Raw genomic sequence first — 13,653 nt, forward strand, 5'->3', positions numbered from 1 at the left:
CTTTGCCTGGTATATTGAGATCAGATCTAAGAGAGCAAGCCGAAGTAAGGGAATGGTTGGGAGGCCATGGCAATAATCCAGTGGAGAAAGGTGGCTTGGATCAGTATGGCAGCAATGAAAATGGAGAAGGGGTTGGATTCTTGATATATTTTGAAGGTCAAAACAACAGGATTTCCTGATGGATCAGATATGAGTTATGAAGAAGAGAGAGGAGTACATAAAGTAGTGAGACAGCATGGGATCACCAACAAAGTGAGCCTAGAGAAGGGAAGAGGGCCAAGTTCTGAGGCAGGAGGCATACCAACTTTTCAACAAGGGTTTGGAAACACTGGCCTTATATTTTATTGATGTAATTCTTTCATATAAAGGCTGAGATTTAATTCCTTTAGCATTCACTTGTAATTTGATCATTATGATTGTTCAATTAAATGAAACTAAGGTGTATATAAGGCTTGATCTTCCCTCACTCACTCCGTGAAATTCACCTGAGAAGATGTATTACACAAGGTCAAAGAAAAAGGCATCAGAATTGGAATCTACAGACAAGCGTTCTAGTCCCAGTTCTCTAGATAATGGGACTGTGAACAAGTCATATAAACCTCTAGTCATTGATTCCCACATCAGTGAGACTAGAGGATTGAAACAAAAATTCAGTCACCTTCCATATTAATGTTAACATTTTTGAGATGAGTCTGTACTTGGTAGGTTTCTTATTTTGTTCTTGATATAGTATAAGGAAAATAATTTTGAGCAGAGATAGTATTTTAATTCTCTTCCTCACACTCCTTTTGGTCTGCAAGAGAAGGATATAGCCTGAACCAAATGCTTCAATCAAAACTGAGTTGGAACATGATCCCCTCTCTCTTTGCAGGATTCCTTGGGGAATATACTATGCAATTCCTGTTGAGAAAGGGAAGTTTCATTGGTCTTGTGACCTGGGGATCTCCTGTAGGTATTTCATCAGATTTTCTCCCCTAAGGAGAGTCCAGGGCTGAAGCCAAAAGCAGCAGCTCTTACACGTGTTGGATCACGAAGCCCCTTGAGAATCTGATGCAACAGCCACTCTATCCGGCTAACAAGAAAAACATCATTGCCACCAAATACTAGAAATGGAACCCTCATCCTTTAATAAATGAAAAGGCCAAAGATAGAAATAAAGAGACTTGCCCTAGGCCTTGTTGTTAGTAGTAAGTAGTGAATGCAGGACTAGAATCTAGGTGTTGACTATTAGCCAATTTTCTTTCCATTATATGATGTTGCCTTTTATATTTTCCTGCAAAGCTAGTTTCTTAAATTTTGGGGGAGGGGGATAGAGTGCATCATGTTTTGTTTTTCATTCATATTCCATAATATTCAACCATTTAAAGTGTACAATCAATGGTTTTTAGCATATTCAGAATTGCACAACCATCACCACCATATAATTTTAGAACATTTTATCACCCCAGAAGGAAACCTTGTACCTATTAGCAGTCATTCCCATTCCCCCCCCCCCCATCCCTAGGCAGCCACTAATCTACTTTCTATTTCTATGGATTTGTCTACTCTGGGCATTTTCATATAAATGGAATTACACAGTATGCTGTTTTTTGGTGACTGGCTTCTTTCACTTAGAATATTGTTTTCAAAGTTCATCCATGATGGATGAACTTAGCATGTATCAATACTTCCTTTTCATTGCCAAATAAGATCCCATTGTGTCGAATGTTTGGTTACCTATTCATCAGTGGATGAACATTTGGGCGTTTTCCTTTTGTTGACCACTATGAATAATAATGCTATGAACACTTGTGTACAAGTTTTTGTGTGGATATAGGTTTTCATTTCTCTTGCTATACACCCAGGAGACTTGCTGGGTCATGTGACAGCTCTATGTTTAACATTATGAGGAACTGCCAAAATGATTTCCAAAGTGGTTACATCATTTTACAATCCTACCAGCAATGTTACAGGTTCCAATTTCTCCACAGTCTAGCCAATACTTATTATCTTTTTAAAATTATAGCCATCCTAGTAAGTGTGAAGTGGTGACATATGTAGTTAGTGGCCTCCATAATGGACAGAGTAGAACTAGTCAGGGACTAAAATGGAATTCAAAGTCAGATCATAAATTCTTCCACCATTTTTTTTTCAAGCCAACACTTACTGAGCTTTTACTATGTGGCAGTTACTATACAAAGGGTTGTCTTAGATTACCTCCTTTAACTCTCATCATACCACCCTCAACAGGTACTGTTACTGGCCCATTTTATAAATGAGGAGACCAGTTTAGAGAAGTTAAGTTACTAGTGGTTGATAAGTGGCAAATCTGGGATTTAAGTATAGGTCTGTCTCCTGCTGAAGTCTTTAACTGCTACACCATACTGCTAGATATTTTATTCAGTAGATTTACTTTTCCAAAATGAATATAACCAATCATTGTTTTCAAAGTTTTACCCTCACCATGCATCGTCTCTAGCTCCCAGGATATCTATATAGTTGTTTTCAAATTTAGGTATCAGAATCACCTACTTCAATATGCTTCATTAGCTTTGTAGGTGTGTCTCACATATTTACAAAACTTGAGAAACACTGAGTCTGTTAGATTTAAGTTCAGCTGCAATTAATAGAAATGTTACCATAAACAAGATAGAAGTTTATTTTTCTTACCCATTAAGAAGCCCAGAGATATTTGGTCACTCTAGGGTTGATACCAACCTCTATGGTGTTGGGAACCAGGCTCCTTCTACCTTGTTTCTTTGTTTTGTATGGCTTCAGTTTTTTCCAAAATCATCTTATTGTCCAATTGGCTGTTGGAGCTTCAACTATTATATCTGCATTCCAACCAGCAAGAAGGTAGAAGATAAAAAAAATACACACTTTTCCTTTAAGGATTGACCAGGAATATACATGCACCATTTCCACTTAATTCCATTGGCCCAGAATTGAGACATAATGCCATGCCCTGATACAAAGGAGGCTGGAAAAGTAATCTTTTTTTCTGAGTGGCTATGTGGTCAGCAAACTATTAGAGGTTCTCTTATGATGGAGGAATGAGGAGGGGTGAATATTTGGGACAGTTAGTCTCCACCATACCCAGGAAGGAGGAAATTTTACCTGATTCCTATTCCTACTTCTGACATGAGACCTATGAGAAATCCTCTCTATAAGAGATTTTTAGATCCCATAGTCAAGATGACTAAGGCAGTGGCTCTCAAACTTTGCTGCACATGGGAATCACCTGGGGATCTTAAAAGCTACCAATGCCTGGCTTCCTTGCCCAATCATTCTGGTTTAATTGGTATAGAATGGAACCTGGGCATCCTGGGCATCAGGTATTTAAAAGCTCCCATGGTGATTCTAATGTGCAGCAATGTTCAGGAACAACACTCCTAAATTTTGAGGATCTTCAACCTAAGATACATTGAATATGGATTTATTCCATCAATGGCCTTTCTCTGAACCCAAACCCCAGCAGTTGGACTAGTACATGTTCCTGGTATTAAGGTTAGGTATGATCAGGGTAAATCTATTGCAAAAGACAATTCAGAGGGCATGTTCTTCTGACAATAGCCAGTGACATTTTTATGTACAGAGGAGAACACATTTTAATTGTAGCTGTATTTAAACACATGCATTATCGTTATGTGGCATGGAAATAGCTATTCTGGTTGTGTGTGTGTGTTGCCAGGCTCAGACCTGATGGTGAATCATCCTTGAGCACAACATTTATATTTCAAACCCAAGAACCTATTCAATTCAAATTCAGAGGGCCCTCTCTATTTGGCAGTATGCTTGTCATTTAGAAGCTCCAAATAGCCTTTTAGAGATCCAAACAGTTTGAGCTAGTGGCATCTCAAACTATTACTAGCTGTCAGATATTTTATCCATTCAAGCAGATAGTGGGCAAAGGTTATGTTTTCTTTGAATTGTTAATGCAAGGTCTGTCTTTTAAGTTGAGATATAAAATGAGGAGAAGAGGAATAAAATAGAAAATTTTCAAAGAAGACATCTAGACAGGTCATTTCATCCACCTCTTCACCTTCAGAAAGAATGACATTAAAACACTAAACAGATGAGAATCTATACTATTTTTATAGCTCTTAAATGACAGGATTGCACAACCCTGCTCTTACCGCACTACATTTCATTGTAACAATTTGCAGCTAGGAAATACTTCTTTGCATTGAACCCAAGGGCTCTGGCCAAGTTAAATCCATTTTCTCCTTGCCAGTCTTCAATTCAAATGGACAACAGCATTCTTTGTGAAATTTTCTCACACACTCGGAAACTATAATTAAATAAGTCTCCAGGTTTCTCTTTTCTAATCTGAATAACCTCCCTCCATACCCTCCTCTTACAGTTTTCAATTGTAATCACCTTCATGGCAATCTTCTCTTAACCGTGGGGTTCCCCAAATTGTCTGCATTTGGAATCACCTGAGGAACTTCAATGTCTACTGATGCCTATGTCCCATCTCCACAGATGTGATTTAATTGTCTGGAGTATGTCCTGAACTTTGGAGTTTTTAGACAATTCCTAAGTAATTCAAAATTGCAGACAAGTTTGGGAACCACTATCTGAACCCACCCTCTTACCCTCCCCTCCTTCTTCCTTGCTAATGGAACTTCAATAACAGTCCCAGATAAGGGATCGTGATTGGCCCAAACAGTGGTTCCTGGCCTGGCTACATTAGAATCACCTGTAGAGCTTTGACAATAGGAATGCCCGGACCCCACCAACAAATTATATCAGAACATCTAGGGGGCCCCTGGGTGGCTCAGTCATTAAGTGTCTGCCTTACGGCTCAGGTCATGATCCCCGGGTCCTGGGATCGAGCCCCGCATCGGGCTCCCTGCTTGGCGGGAAGCCTGTCTCTCCCTCTCCCACTCCCCCTGCTTATGTTCTCTCTCTGTCAAAAAAAAAAAAAAAAAAAAAAAAAGAACATCTAGGAGTGGGACCCAGAGAAACTGTGCCTTTAAAGAGTGCTCTCCAGATATTTTTAATCCACCACCGGGTTGGAAGCCATTGGTGGGAAATCTGTTTTAAAGTGTTTTCCTAAAATCAGCAGCATCAGCATCAGCTGGGAACTTGAAGTAACACAGATCCTCAGGTCCTAATCCAGGCCCACTGAATCAGAATCTTTCGGGGTGGAGCATACAACAATCTGCTTTATAACAAGCCTTCCAAGTGATTCCAATGCCTACTAAAATTTGAGACATACTAGTCTAAGCCTATTTTGACTAGTTTTGTTCCTGCTTTCCCAGTCTCCCTTTCAACAACAGGTTGCCATGTGACCCAGTGCCGGCCAGTGAGACCTAATAGAGGTCTGGGAAGAGGTGGTTTCTGAGAAGGCTTTTACTTACTTCCTTCTTTTTTTTTTGTAGTTTTATGATTTTATTAACACAAATACGACAAGCATATAAGCTGTCTATTCATTTTCTTCGCTGCACAGCATGGCATTGGGATTGGTGACTGATGGCCCGCTGGGCTGCTCTTTCCACATGGCTTTGCGGTTCTTGGAGGGGGCACTGTGGGCAATCTCTGCACAGTAAGATTTGTTGCGTATCAGGAGCACTTCAAGCTCCTTGACGTTGTGGACTAGGAACTTCCAGAAGCCACTGGACAGTACGTGCTTTGTTTTCTTGTTGTTCCTGTAACCAGTGTTGGACATCAAGATCTGGCCCTTGAATCTTCTGCACAACCTATTGTCAATGCCTCTGGGTTTCTACCAGTTGTGCTTAATTTTGACATATTAGTCTGACTGGTGTTAAATGAACTTCTTGGTCCTCTTTTTAACAATCTTGGGCTTCACCAGAGGTCTGAGCACGGCCATGATGCCGAGTAGGAGATGGCTGACACCTCTGCAGGCAGCACAAAGGAAGGGAGCAGGTTTTTACTTTCTTGATACAAAAGAACAGACAAGGCTGGTAGTGTGCTTCTGCTTCTTCCTCCTTTGCCATTTTGAAGGTAGGTGATCCCTGGAACTACAGCTGCCATTTGGGAGGCATGAGGCAAAGCCCAAGAGAGTCACAGAGATACTGACTCTGATGTTAGCACACTGTTGACCAATACCAGCAGTAACCTACTTCCAGACTTCTAGTTATGGGAAAAATAAATCCCTATTTGTTTAAACCATTGCCAGTAAGGTTTTATGTTGGTTTGCTGCATAACACAATCTTAACCGATAGAAAATCAGATCTTCAAGTACTTTTTAAACATGGAGGAAACTCAGAATGGAATAGAATAGTTATATTTGGAGCTAATCATGCTGAATTTAAGGAAATGTCACCTTCTAATTGAGGTATTCTAAATACTACATCTGTGGATCCCAACATGGCTATAAATCAAGATTTACATGAGGGAGCTATTTAAAATGATTTGTGAACCTCACCCGAGATGTACTGAATTGGAATCTCCCAGATTTGGACTGGGAGACACTATAAGTAACTACTTATGCCCCCACCTGCCCCAGTCTACAGCATAGCTAAGATCAGGTCAAAGTAAGTGAAAGTAAGGTGCAAAATTTAAAGAGTTTTTTACTCTTAGCATTGTGCAAGTATAGGTTCGACAGTTGCATGACCCTGAGAGTAAAGGCCTCCTTACATTTTTTTGCCCTAGGCACCTCATCTAGCCTCACCCTAGCCTCCACTCTGATTCAGATAAAATTTAACAGGTAGTACCTGTCAAATCATCCTTTATACAAAAAAAATCAGTTAGACAACTGGAATAGTTAATGTTTCAGTGGTGGTTCTAGGTATCATAAAGCCAAACACATTTACCTAGAAATGATGCCACATACAGTTTAATTTCAATTTTGGGTATGCATCTTGGTATCAGATGACATCAATATCCCTCTGAATTAAAAAATAACTACAGCACTGATTGTCTCAGTCCCTGTTCACCCACATGAAAACTGGAATGTGATCCTGTGAGGAAAGAATTTAATTAGGTGAGTCAATGGGTGTCAGATAGCATGGTGGTGGCAGAATCCAGGACTAAGATTCTCATGTAACTACTAAGTAGTCAAGTATCTGTTACTCGAATTAAAAGTGGAAACTAGTAGGTGTTTGTAAAAATGTTTTGAGCTTGGCTATTCCTGTTTCCCAAAAGCATTTTAGGACACACATATGCAGTGGTCTCCCAGAAATAGAAGTGTGGGTAACTTAACCCAAAGTGTGGTTCCTGTGTCCAGCCTGTGTTGGATGGTGCGTCAGCAGAATGAATGGGGAGGAATCTCAGTGGGCTGACATTCTGAAGCTTCCTAGGAATGCCTTGTTAGGGCTGGCAGGGAAGTAGGGGTGCTGGCCAGGCAGACGAAGGAAGTCTGCACGTTGAGGCAATGCTAACAGTTAGGACTAAAGCTTTAGATGGACCTGTTTCACTCCACGTTTCATGACTCTGACTTTTGCTTTTTTATGTGTAGTATTGCTAGAAACAGCTTGTGGCTAGTAGCAGGAGGACAACCTCAACCAAGTGACCTATAAAAGGACCCTCTTGTCACACCCTCCTCCTGGCTGCAGAGGTGGTATTAGAGCACTTCTCATCTTAGTATGGCTTATGGGCACTCCAGCATTGATTAGGCAAATATTTAACAAGTAGTTGCTAAAAATAATGACTACTCTTTCCTGCCTGATGTGGGCTAGACACTCCAACTGACTCCTTCTTTCTCTGTGATTGTCTCATATTTATGGTAGCAGGACTCTATGTCCTGTACCTTACTGCAGGGAGGGGATTGGTTATGGTCCTACCTCTGAACCAAGAATTGAGTAGTTGTCTTAAGGCTGCTGCCCTACTTCCTTTTCTAACGGTCTTTATGCGGGTAAGGTGGGACCCGGCAGCAGCTGGCAACCCAGGACTGGATTAAATCAACACCCAAATGTGTCAGAAAGTTTGGATGGAGTCCAAAATGTGTTTGCCAGCCAGGATGATTAAGAACCCACACCTGGTGCCAGAGTGCAACATAGACCTGCCAGCGTACTTGGACAGATCTGTGGCGCTCACTGGAATCTATGCTCCTGCTATAGGGAAGTCCCAGGGGGCTCGGCCCGCAAAGTCCCACTCCTTCAAATACAAAGATTGGGTGTTTTTACGAGATGCATCCTGAAGTATGAAGGGAAGAAATGACATAATGTCTGGGATTTGCTTTACAAATATTTAAATATAAGAACTTCAAAGAAAAAAAAAGTGATACAAGGGGCTGGATGAAATGTGGCAAAATTGTATTATTGAATCACGATATTCGATGAATAGGGATTTATTGTGCTATTCTTTCTAATTTTGAATATTTGAACACTTTCAAAGTTAAATCTGTTTAAAAAGTTAAATTGATCATTACAAAACTCATAAATCTTGCAATAAGTCTATGCATAACTTTGCATATTACCCACATCTTTGAGAGGACAGCAAGAAATAGGGAGCCACACTATGTGGAATCTGATTTGGATTTCTTTTCTACCCAACCCCAACAACCTCCAGCCTGTGTTCAGGACCCTCATTTTGCAGTGAAAAGATGTCAGGACTGGGGCTCAAGAAATCTGGATGCAAGTTTGGTTTGTTCATTAACAATGAGACCTTACATAAATTGCTTGCTCTGGAGCTTCTTTCCTTCCTCTGTAAACCTGGGATGATCCTGTAATAACACCAGCCTTGTGGGTTATTAGAGGACCATATGAAATAAGGTACCTTGTGAAGTGTTAAGGAAGTGTTATCAACACCAGCACCATGACCTTGGACCAGATGGCCAAGTGCTCTGACCTCAGAGTCCTCAGTTATGAGGGCGGAGAGTACAACAGCATTCCCAAGGCTGTGGGGGAACCACCCAGGAAACTTCTACAGCAGATTCTGCATTGCAGCCTAGTTGGGGGACAGCTGAATTAAGTAATGGTAGTGGTTCTTTCATATTCTACCAGTGAAATGGCTGTTGGGGGATTAGGAGTCTATTGTGCCAAGTTATTTGGATGGCTAGGTACAGGTCACAGTTTTGGGGTAATTTCATGGTGATAAATAGTTAAAGAGAACCAAAATGAGGAGGTCTGGTGTGAAACAAGGTCCTTATAGCTAGGAGTAAGCACACAAATTAGGAGAGTGGAGGGGTCAGCTGTTCTGCTCATGCAGCTGTTATGTAAAATGACTGGTAAGGGGGGCTTTCCTAAGCTACCTGGAAGAGCTTATAAGCAAGAGAGCACTGCCTCAGGTGAGAGCAGCACCCATAATTTCTGCAGTCTAGGGGCCCTTTGGGGTGGCTGGTGGGAGGTTGGGCCACATGTGTAGACTGTGGTCTACATTTTTTAGCCATAGAATTCCTAAAATAGGCCTAAGATACAAATGCTTAAAGGGGCTGGAAAGGCAACGGGAGTGAATAATATATGGGTCCTGTATAACATAAGGAGTGGTGGAGACTGTGGCAAACTGGAGAGCCTGTGTCCTGTTTAAAGAGGAGGGCCAGCTCTTGGCATGAAGAAATTTGAGCCTAGGATCGCCAGATGTTCTGATTATTCCACAGAAACTAGAAATCTAGGTTTTTAGGCAAAATTTCTGGAGTTTTAAATGTTGGATTATATATATATATTAAAAGCCTTGGAGATATATATGTGTGTGTGTATGTGTGTGTGTATAAATAAATAAAAGCCTTGGATGGAGGCTTTTATATATATATATAATATATTCATTATATATATATTATATATATAATATATTCATTATATATATTATATATAATATATTCATTATATATATATTATATATAATATATTCATTATATATATATTATATATATAATATATTCATTATATATATATTATATATATATATAAAGGCTTTGAGGCTGGGGGCTTTAGGGTTTGGCTCGAAGTAAAGAAGGTAAGAGCACGAATGTGGGGAACATTCTTCCAGCTGTCCTGGAGCTGATAGGGGCCGGAGGACAAGGCCATTTTCTTTCCTGGCAAGGGTGCTAGTGCAGTGAGGTTGAGTGAGGTTGAGAGTGGGCAGGGACGCACATCTGGAAATGTCTCTAACTTATTTAGGTCAAGGGTCCCTCTCAACTCCCTACTCCTCCCAGTCCTGTCTCTCCCCAGGAGCAGGCTGGAGGCATTTCCTTTACCTAGTATTTCACTCTTTCTCCATAAGTTCAGCAAGTGGAGCTGACAGCACCCCAGGGGACTCCTACCATTTTCTCAGTCTCCAGGGAGATGCCTCCTGAATGAAAGGATCTAAAAAGAGATACACACACATTTATATATACGCCTTCCTGTTCTCTCAAGCACCAGAATATTTTCTGCTCTGTGCTCCCACACTCCACAGCCTCATTATCATCTCTGAGATTTTTCTCTCCTTCCTCATACCACTGCTTCTGCTGCCACCCCCACCACACACACACACACACACACACACACACACAGTTTCCGCTGTTACCTCTGAGGGCTAGGAGAGTTACTGAGAAGAGAGGAGCATTTCTAGAGCTTCATCTACCTCAATTTGGTCTCAGCCTCAATGTGTGAATACCAAGAAAGCTATTCCCAGAAATGTTGGAGGGAACATTGCTCTTTCCCCAACCCTGTTCACTCTCCTCCAATCCTCCCATCAATCACTGAGCCCATCACTCATTTCAAGCCTTCTTTTAAACCTAACTTTCTTCAGTCAAAGACAGCCACAAAAACTTTGAGCTCCTTTTCCTCCCCCCCACCCCACCCTTTGCTCCACTCTCCTATCCCCCTAGTTAGGGAGACTGTACTGGTTTTTCTATTTTTCCCATTGGTGAGATACAAAGCTAACAGTAAGACACCACAGGGTGGTCAAAAAGTCAGATACATTTGTTTGTAAACAGTATTTTAGTTACTATCCAAATAATATGCTAAATGATTTTCTTCAACCTCCAAACCCCTCCTCAGGTGAAGCATCTCTAAATATAATGCAACGGATCCAATTGTTAATCTGAAAAGTACAATAAAAACACAACGAGAGCTCTTCTGCCATTGCTACCACCATCCTTGGCACAACTCACCTTGCTTGGATCTTCCTGGGAGAATCCACTGCCATACACCACCATGACGAACTTCACAGTAGACCAGATCGGGGCCATCATGGAGAAGAAGGCCAATATCCGAAACATGTCCATCATTGCCCACGTGGACCATGGCAAGTCCATGCTGATGGACTCGCTGGTGTGCAAGGCCATTGTCATTGTCTCCGCCGGTACTGGGGAGACCCGCTTCACCAACACCTGGAAGGATGAGCAGGAACGCTGCATCACCATCAAGTCAATAGCTATCTCCCTCTTCTATGAGCTCTCAGAGAATGACTTGAACTATGTCAAGTAGAACAAGGATGGTTACGGCTTTCTCATCAACCTCATCAGCTCCCCCAGGCATGTGGACTTCTCCTCGGAGGTGACTGTTGCCCTCTGTGTCACTGACGGTGCCTTGGTGGTGGTGGATTGTGTATCTGGTGTGTGCGTGCAGACAGAGAGAGACGGTGCTGTGGCAGGCCACTGCTGAGCGTAGCAAGCCTGTGCTGATGATGAATAAGATGGACCGGGCTCTGCTCGAGCTGCAGCTGGAGCCTGAGGAGCTTACCAGACCTTCCAGCACATTGTGGAGAATGTCACTGTCATCATTTCCACCTACGGGGAGGGTGAGAGTGGCCCATGGACAACATCATAATCGACCCTCTACTTAGGACTGTCAGCTTTGGGTCTGGACTCCACAGTTGGGTCTTCACCTTGAAGGAGTTTGTAGAGATGTATGTGGCCAAATTTGCTGCTAAGGGCAAGGGCCAGCTGGCGCCTGCTAGGCAGGCCAAGAAAGTGGAGGACATGATGAAGAAGCTGTGAGCTGACCTGTATTTTGATCCAGCCAACAGCAAATTCAGCAAGTCAACCACCAACCCTGATGGCAAGAACTACCACAGATATCCTGCCAGCTCATCTTAGGCCCTATTTTCAAGGTGTTTGATGAGATTCATGAATTTCAAGAAAGAGTAGACAGCAAAGTTGACTATGCCTTTGGCCATGTGTTCTTAGGTCTGGTGTCCACTGGCCTGAAGGTCAGGATCATGGGGCCCAACTACACCTCTGGGAAGAAGGAGGACATGTACCTGAAGCCCATCCAGAGAACAATATTGATGACGTGCTGTTACGTGGAGCTGACTGAAGATGTGCCTTGTGGGAACATGGTGGGTCTGGTGGGCATGGAACAGTTCCTGGTGAAGACTGGCACCATCCCCAACTTTGAGCATGCCCAAAACATGCAGGTGATGAAGTTCAGCCTGAACCCCATTGTCCAGGTTGCTGTGGAGGCCAAGAATCCAGCCGACCTTCCCAAGCTAGTGGAGGGGCTCAAACAGCTAGCCAAGTTAGACCCTATGGTGCAGTGTGTCATTGAGGAATCAAGGGAGGATACCATTGCAGGCACTGAGGAGCTGCACCTGGAGATCTGTCTGAAGGACCTGGAGGAGGACCATGCATGCATTCCCATCAAGAAAGCTGACCCCGTAGTCTCATACCATGAGACTGTCAGGAGTTGAATGCGCTCTGCCTATCTGGAGAACTCTGTCCAAGTTCTCCAACAAGCACAACCAGCTGTACATGAAGGCACGGCCCTTCCCTGATGGCCAGACCTTGAAAAGGGCGAGGTGTCCACCTGCCAGGAGCTCAAGCAGCGGGCCCACTATCTAGCCAAGAAGTAGAAGTGGAATATGGCCAAGGCCTGCAAGATCTGGTGCTTTGGCCCGATTTCACCAGCCCCAGTGTCCTCATTGACATCACCAAGGGTGTACAGTATCTCAACAAGATCAAGGATAGTGTGGTAGCTGGCTTTCAGTGGGCCGCCAAAGAGCAGGCTCTGTATGAGGAAAACATGCATGACGTGCACTTTGATGTGACCCTGCATGAGGACGCCATCCACTGTGGGAGTGGCCCGATCATCCCCACTGCCCGGTGCTGCCTTTACACTAAGAGGCTGACCACCCAGCCCTGGCTTATGGAGCCTATCTACCTTGTGGAGACTCAGTGTCTGCAACAAGTGAAATTGGTGGCATCTATGGAGTCCTGAACAGGAAGTGGGGTCATGTCTTTGACAAGTCCCAGGTGGCTGGCACCCCCATCTTTGTTGTGAAGGCCTACCCACCTGTGAATGAATCCTTTGCCTTCACTGCTGACCTGATGTCCAACACTGGTGGTAATACCTCCCCCCAGTGCATTTTTGACCACTGGCAGATCCTGCCCAGGGATCCCTTCCACAACAGCAGCCACCCCAGCCAGGTGGTGGCCAAAACACGCAAGTGAGAAGGCCTGAAGGAAGGCATCCTAGCCCTGGATAACTTCCTGGACAATTTGTAGGCAGCCCTCCCCTGCAGCCCACCACCCTGGATGGGACTGAGCACAGCCCCTGCACACGGCTGACAATTGACCATAGCAACAAGCCCTCACATTCTCCATGACACCTTGAGACTGTCCAGACACTGATGCTCCACCTGACAGGTGCTGGGACACACTCAGTGCCATCACTCAACATGAACTCTTGATGCCATTTCTTTTGATATTTATTTCAAGATTTCAGAAGCAACAGAAATGCCCTGACAGCAGGGACTTATTTGGCCAGCGGGGAAGTGGGATGAGACACTCAACACTTTTTTTTTCATTTCAGAAACTCAAATGTCCAAAAAAAAAAAAAAAAG

The 13,653-nt window shown here is 43.1% G+C and overlaps 1 pseudogene; it reads left to right on the forward strand.

Annotated features, from left to right (window-relative positions):
• The first annotated feature begins 11,024 nt into the window (after window positions 1-11,024).
• LOC117999467 lies at window positions 11,025-13,315 on the forward strand (annotated as a pseudogene).
• The last annotated feature ends 338 nt before the right edge of the window (window positions 13,316-13,653 follow it).

This window comes from Mirounga leonina, unplaced genomic scaffold (assembly GCF_011800145.1).
Source record: "Mirounga leonina isolate KUSES-001 unplaced genomic scaffold, KU_Mleo_1.0 Mir_115, whole genome shotgun sequence".
In the NCBI taxonomy this organism is placed as follows: domain Eukaryota; kingdom Metazoa; phylum Chordata; class Mammalia; order Carnivora; family Phocidae; genus Mirounga; species Mirounga leonina.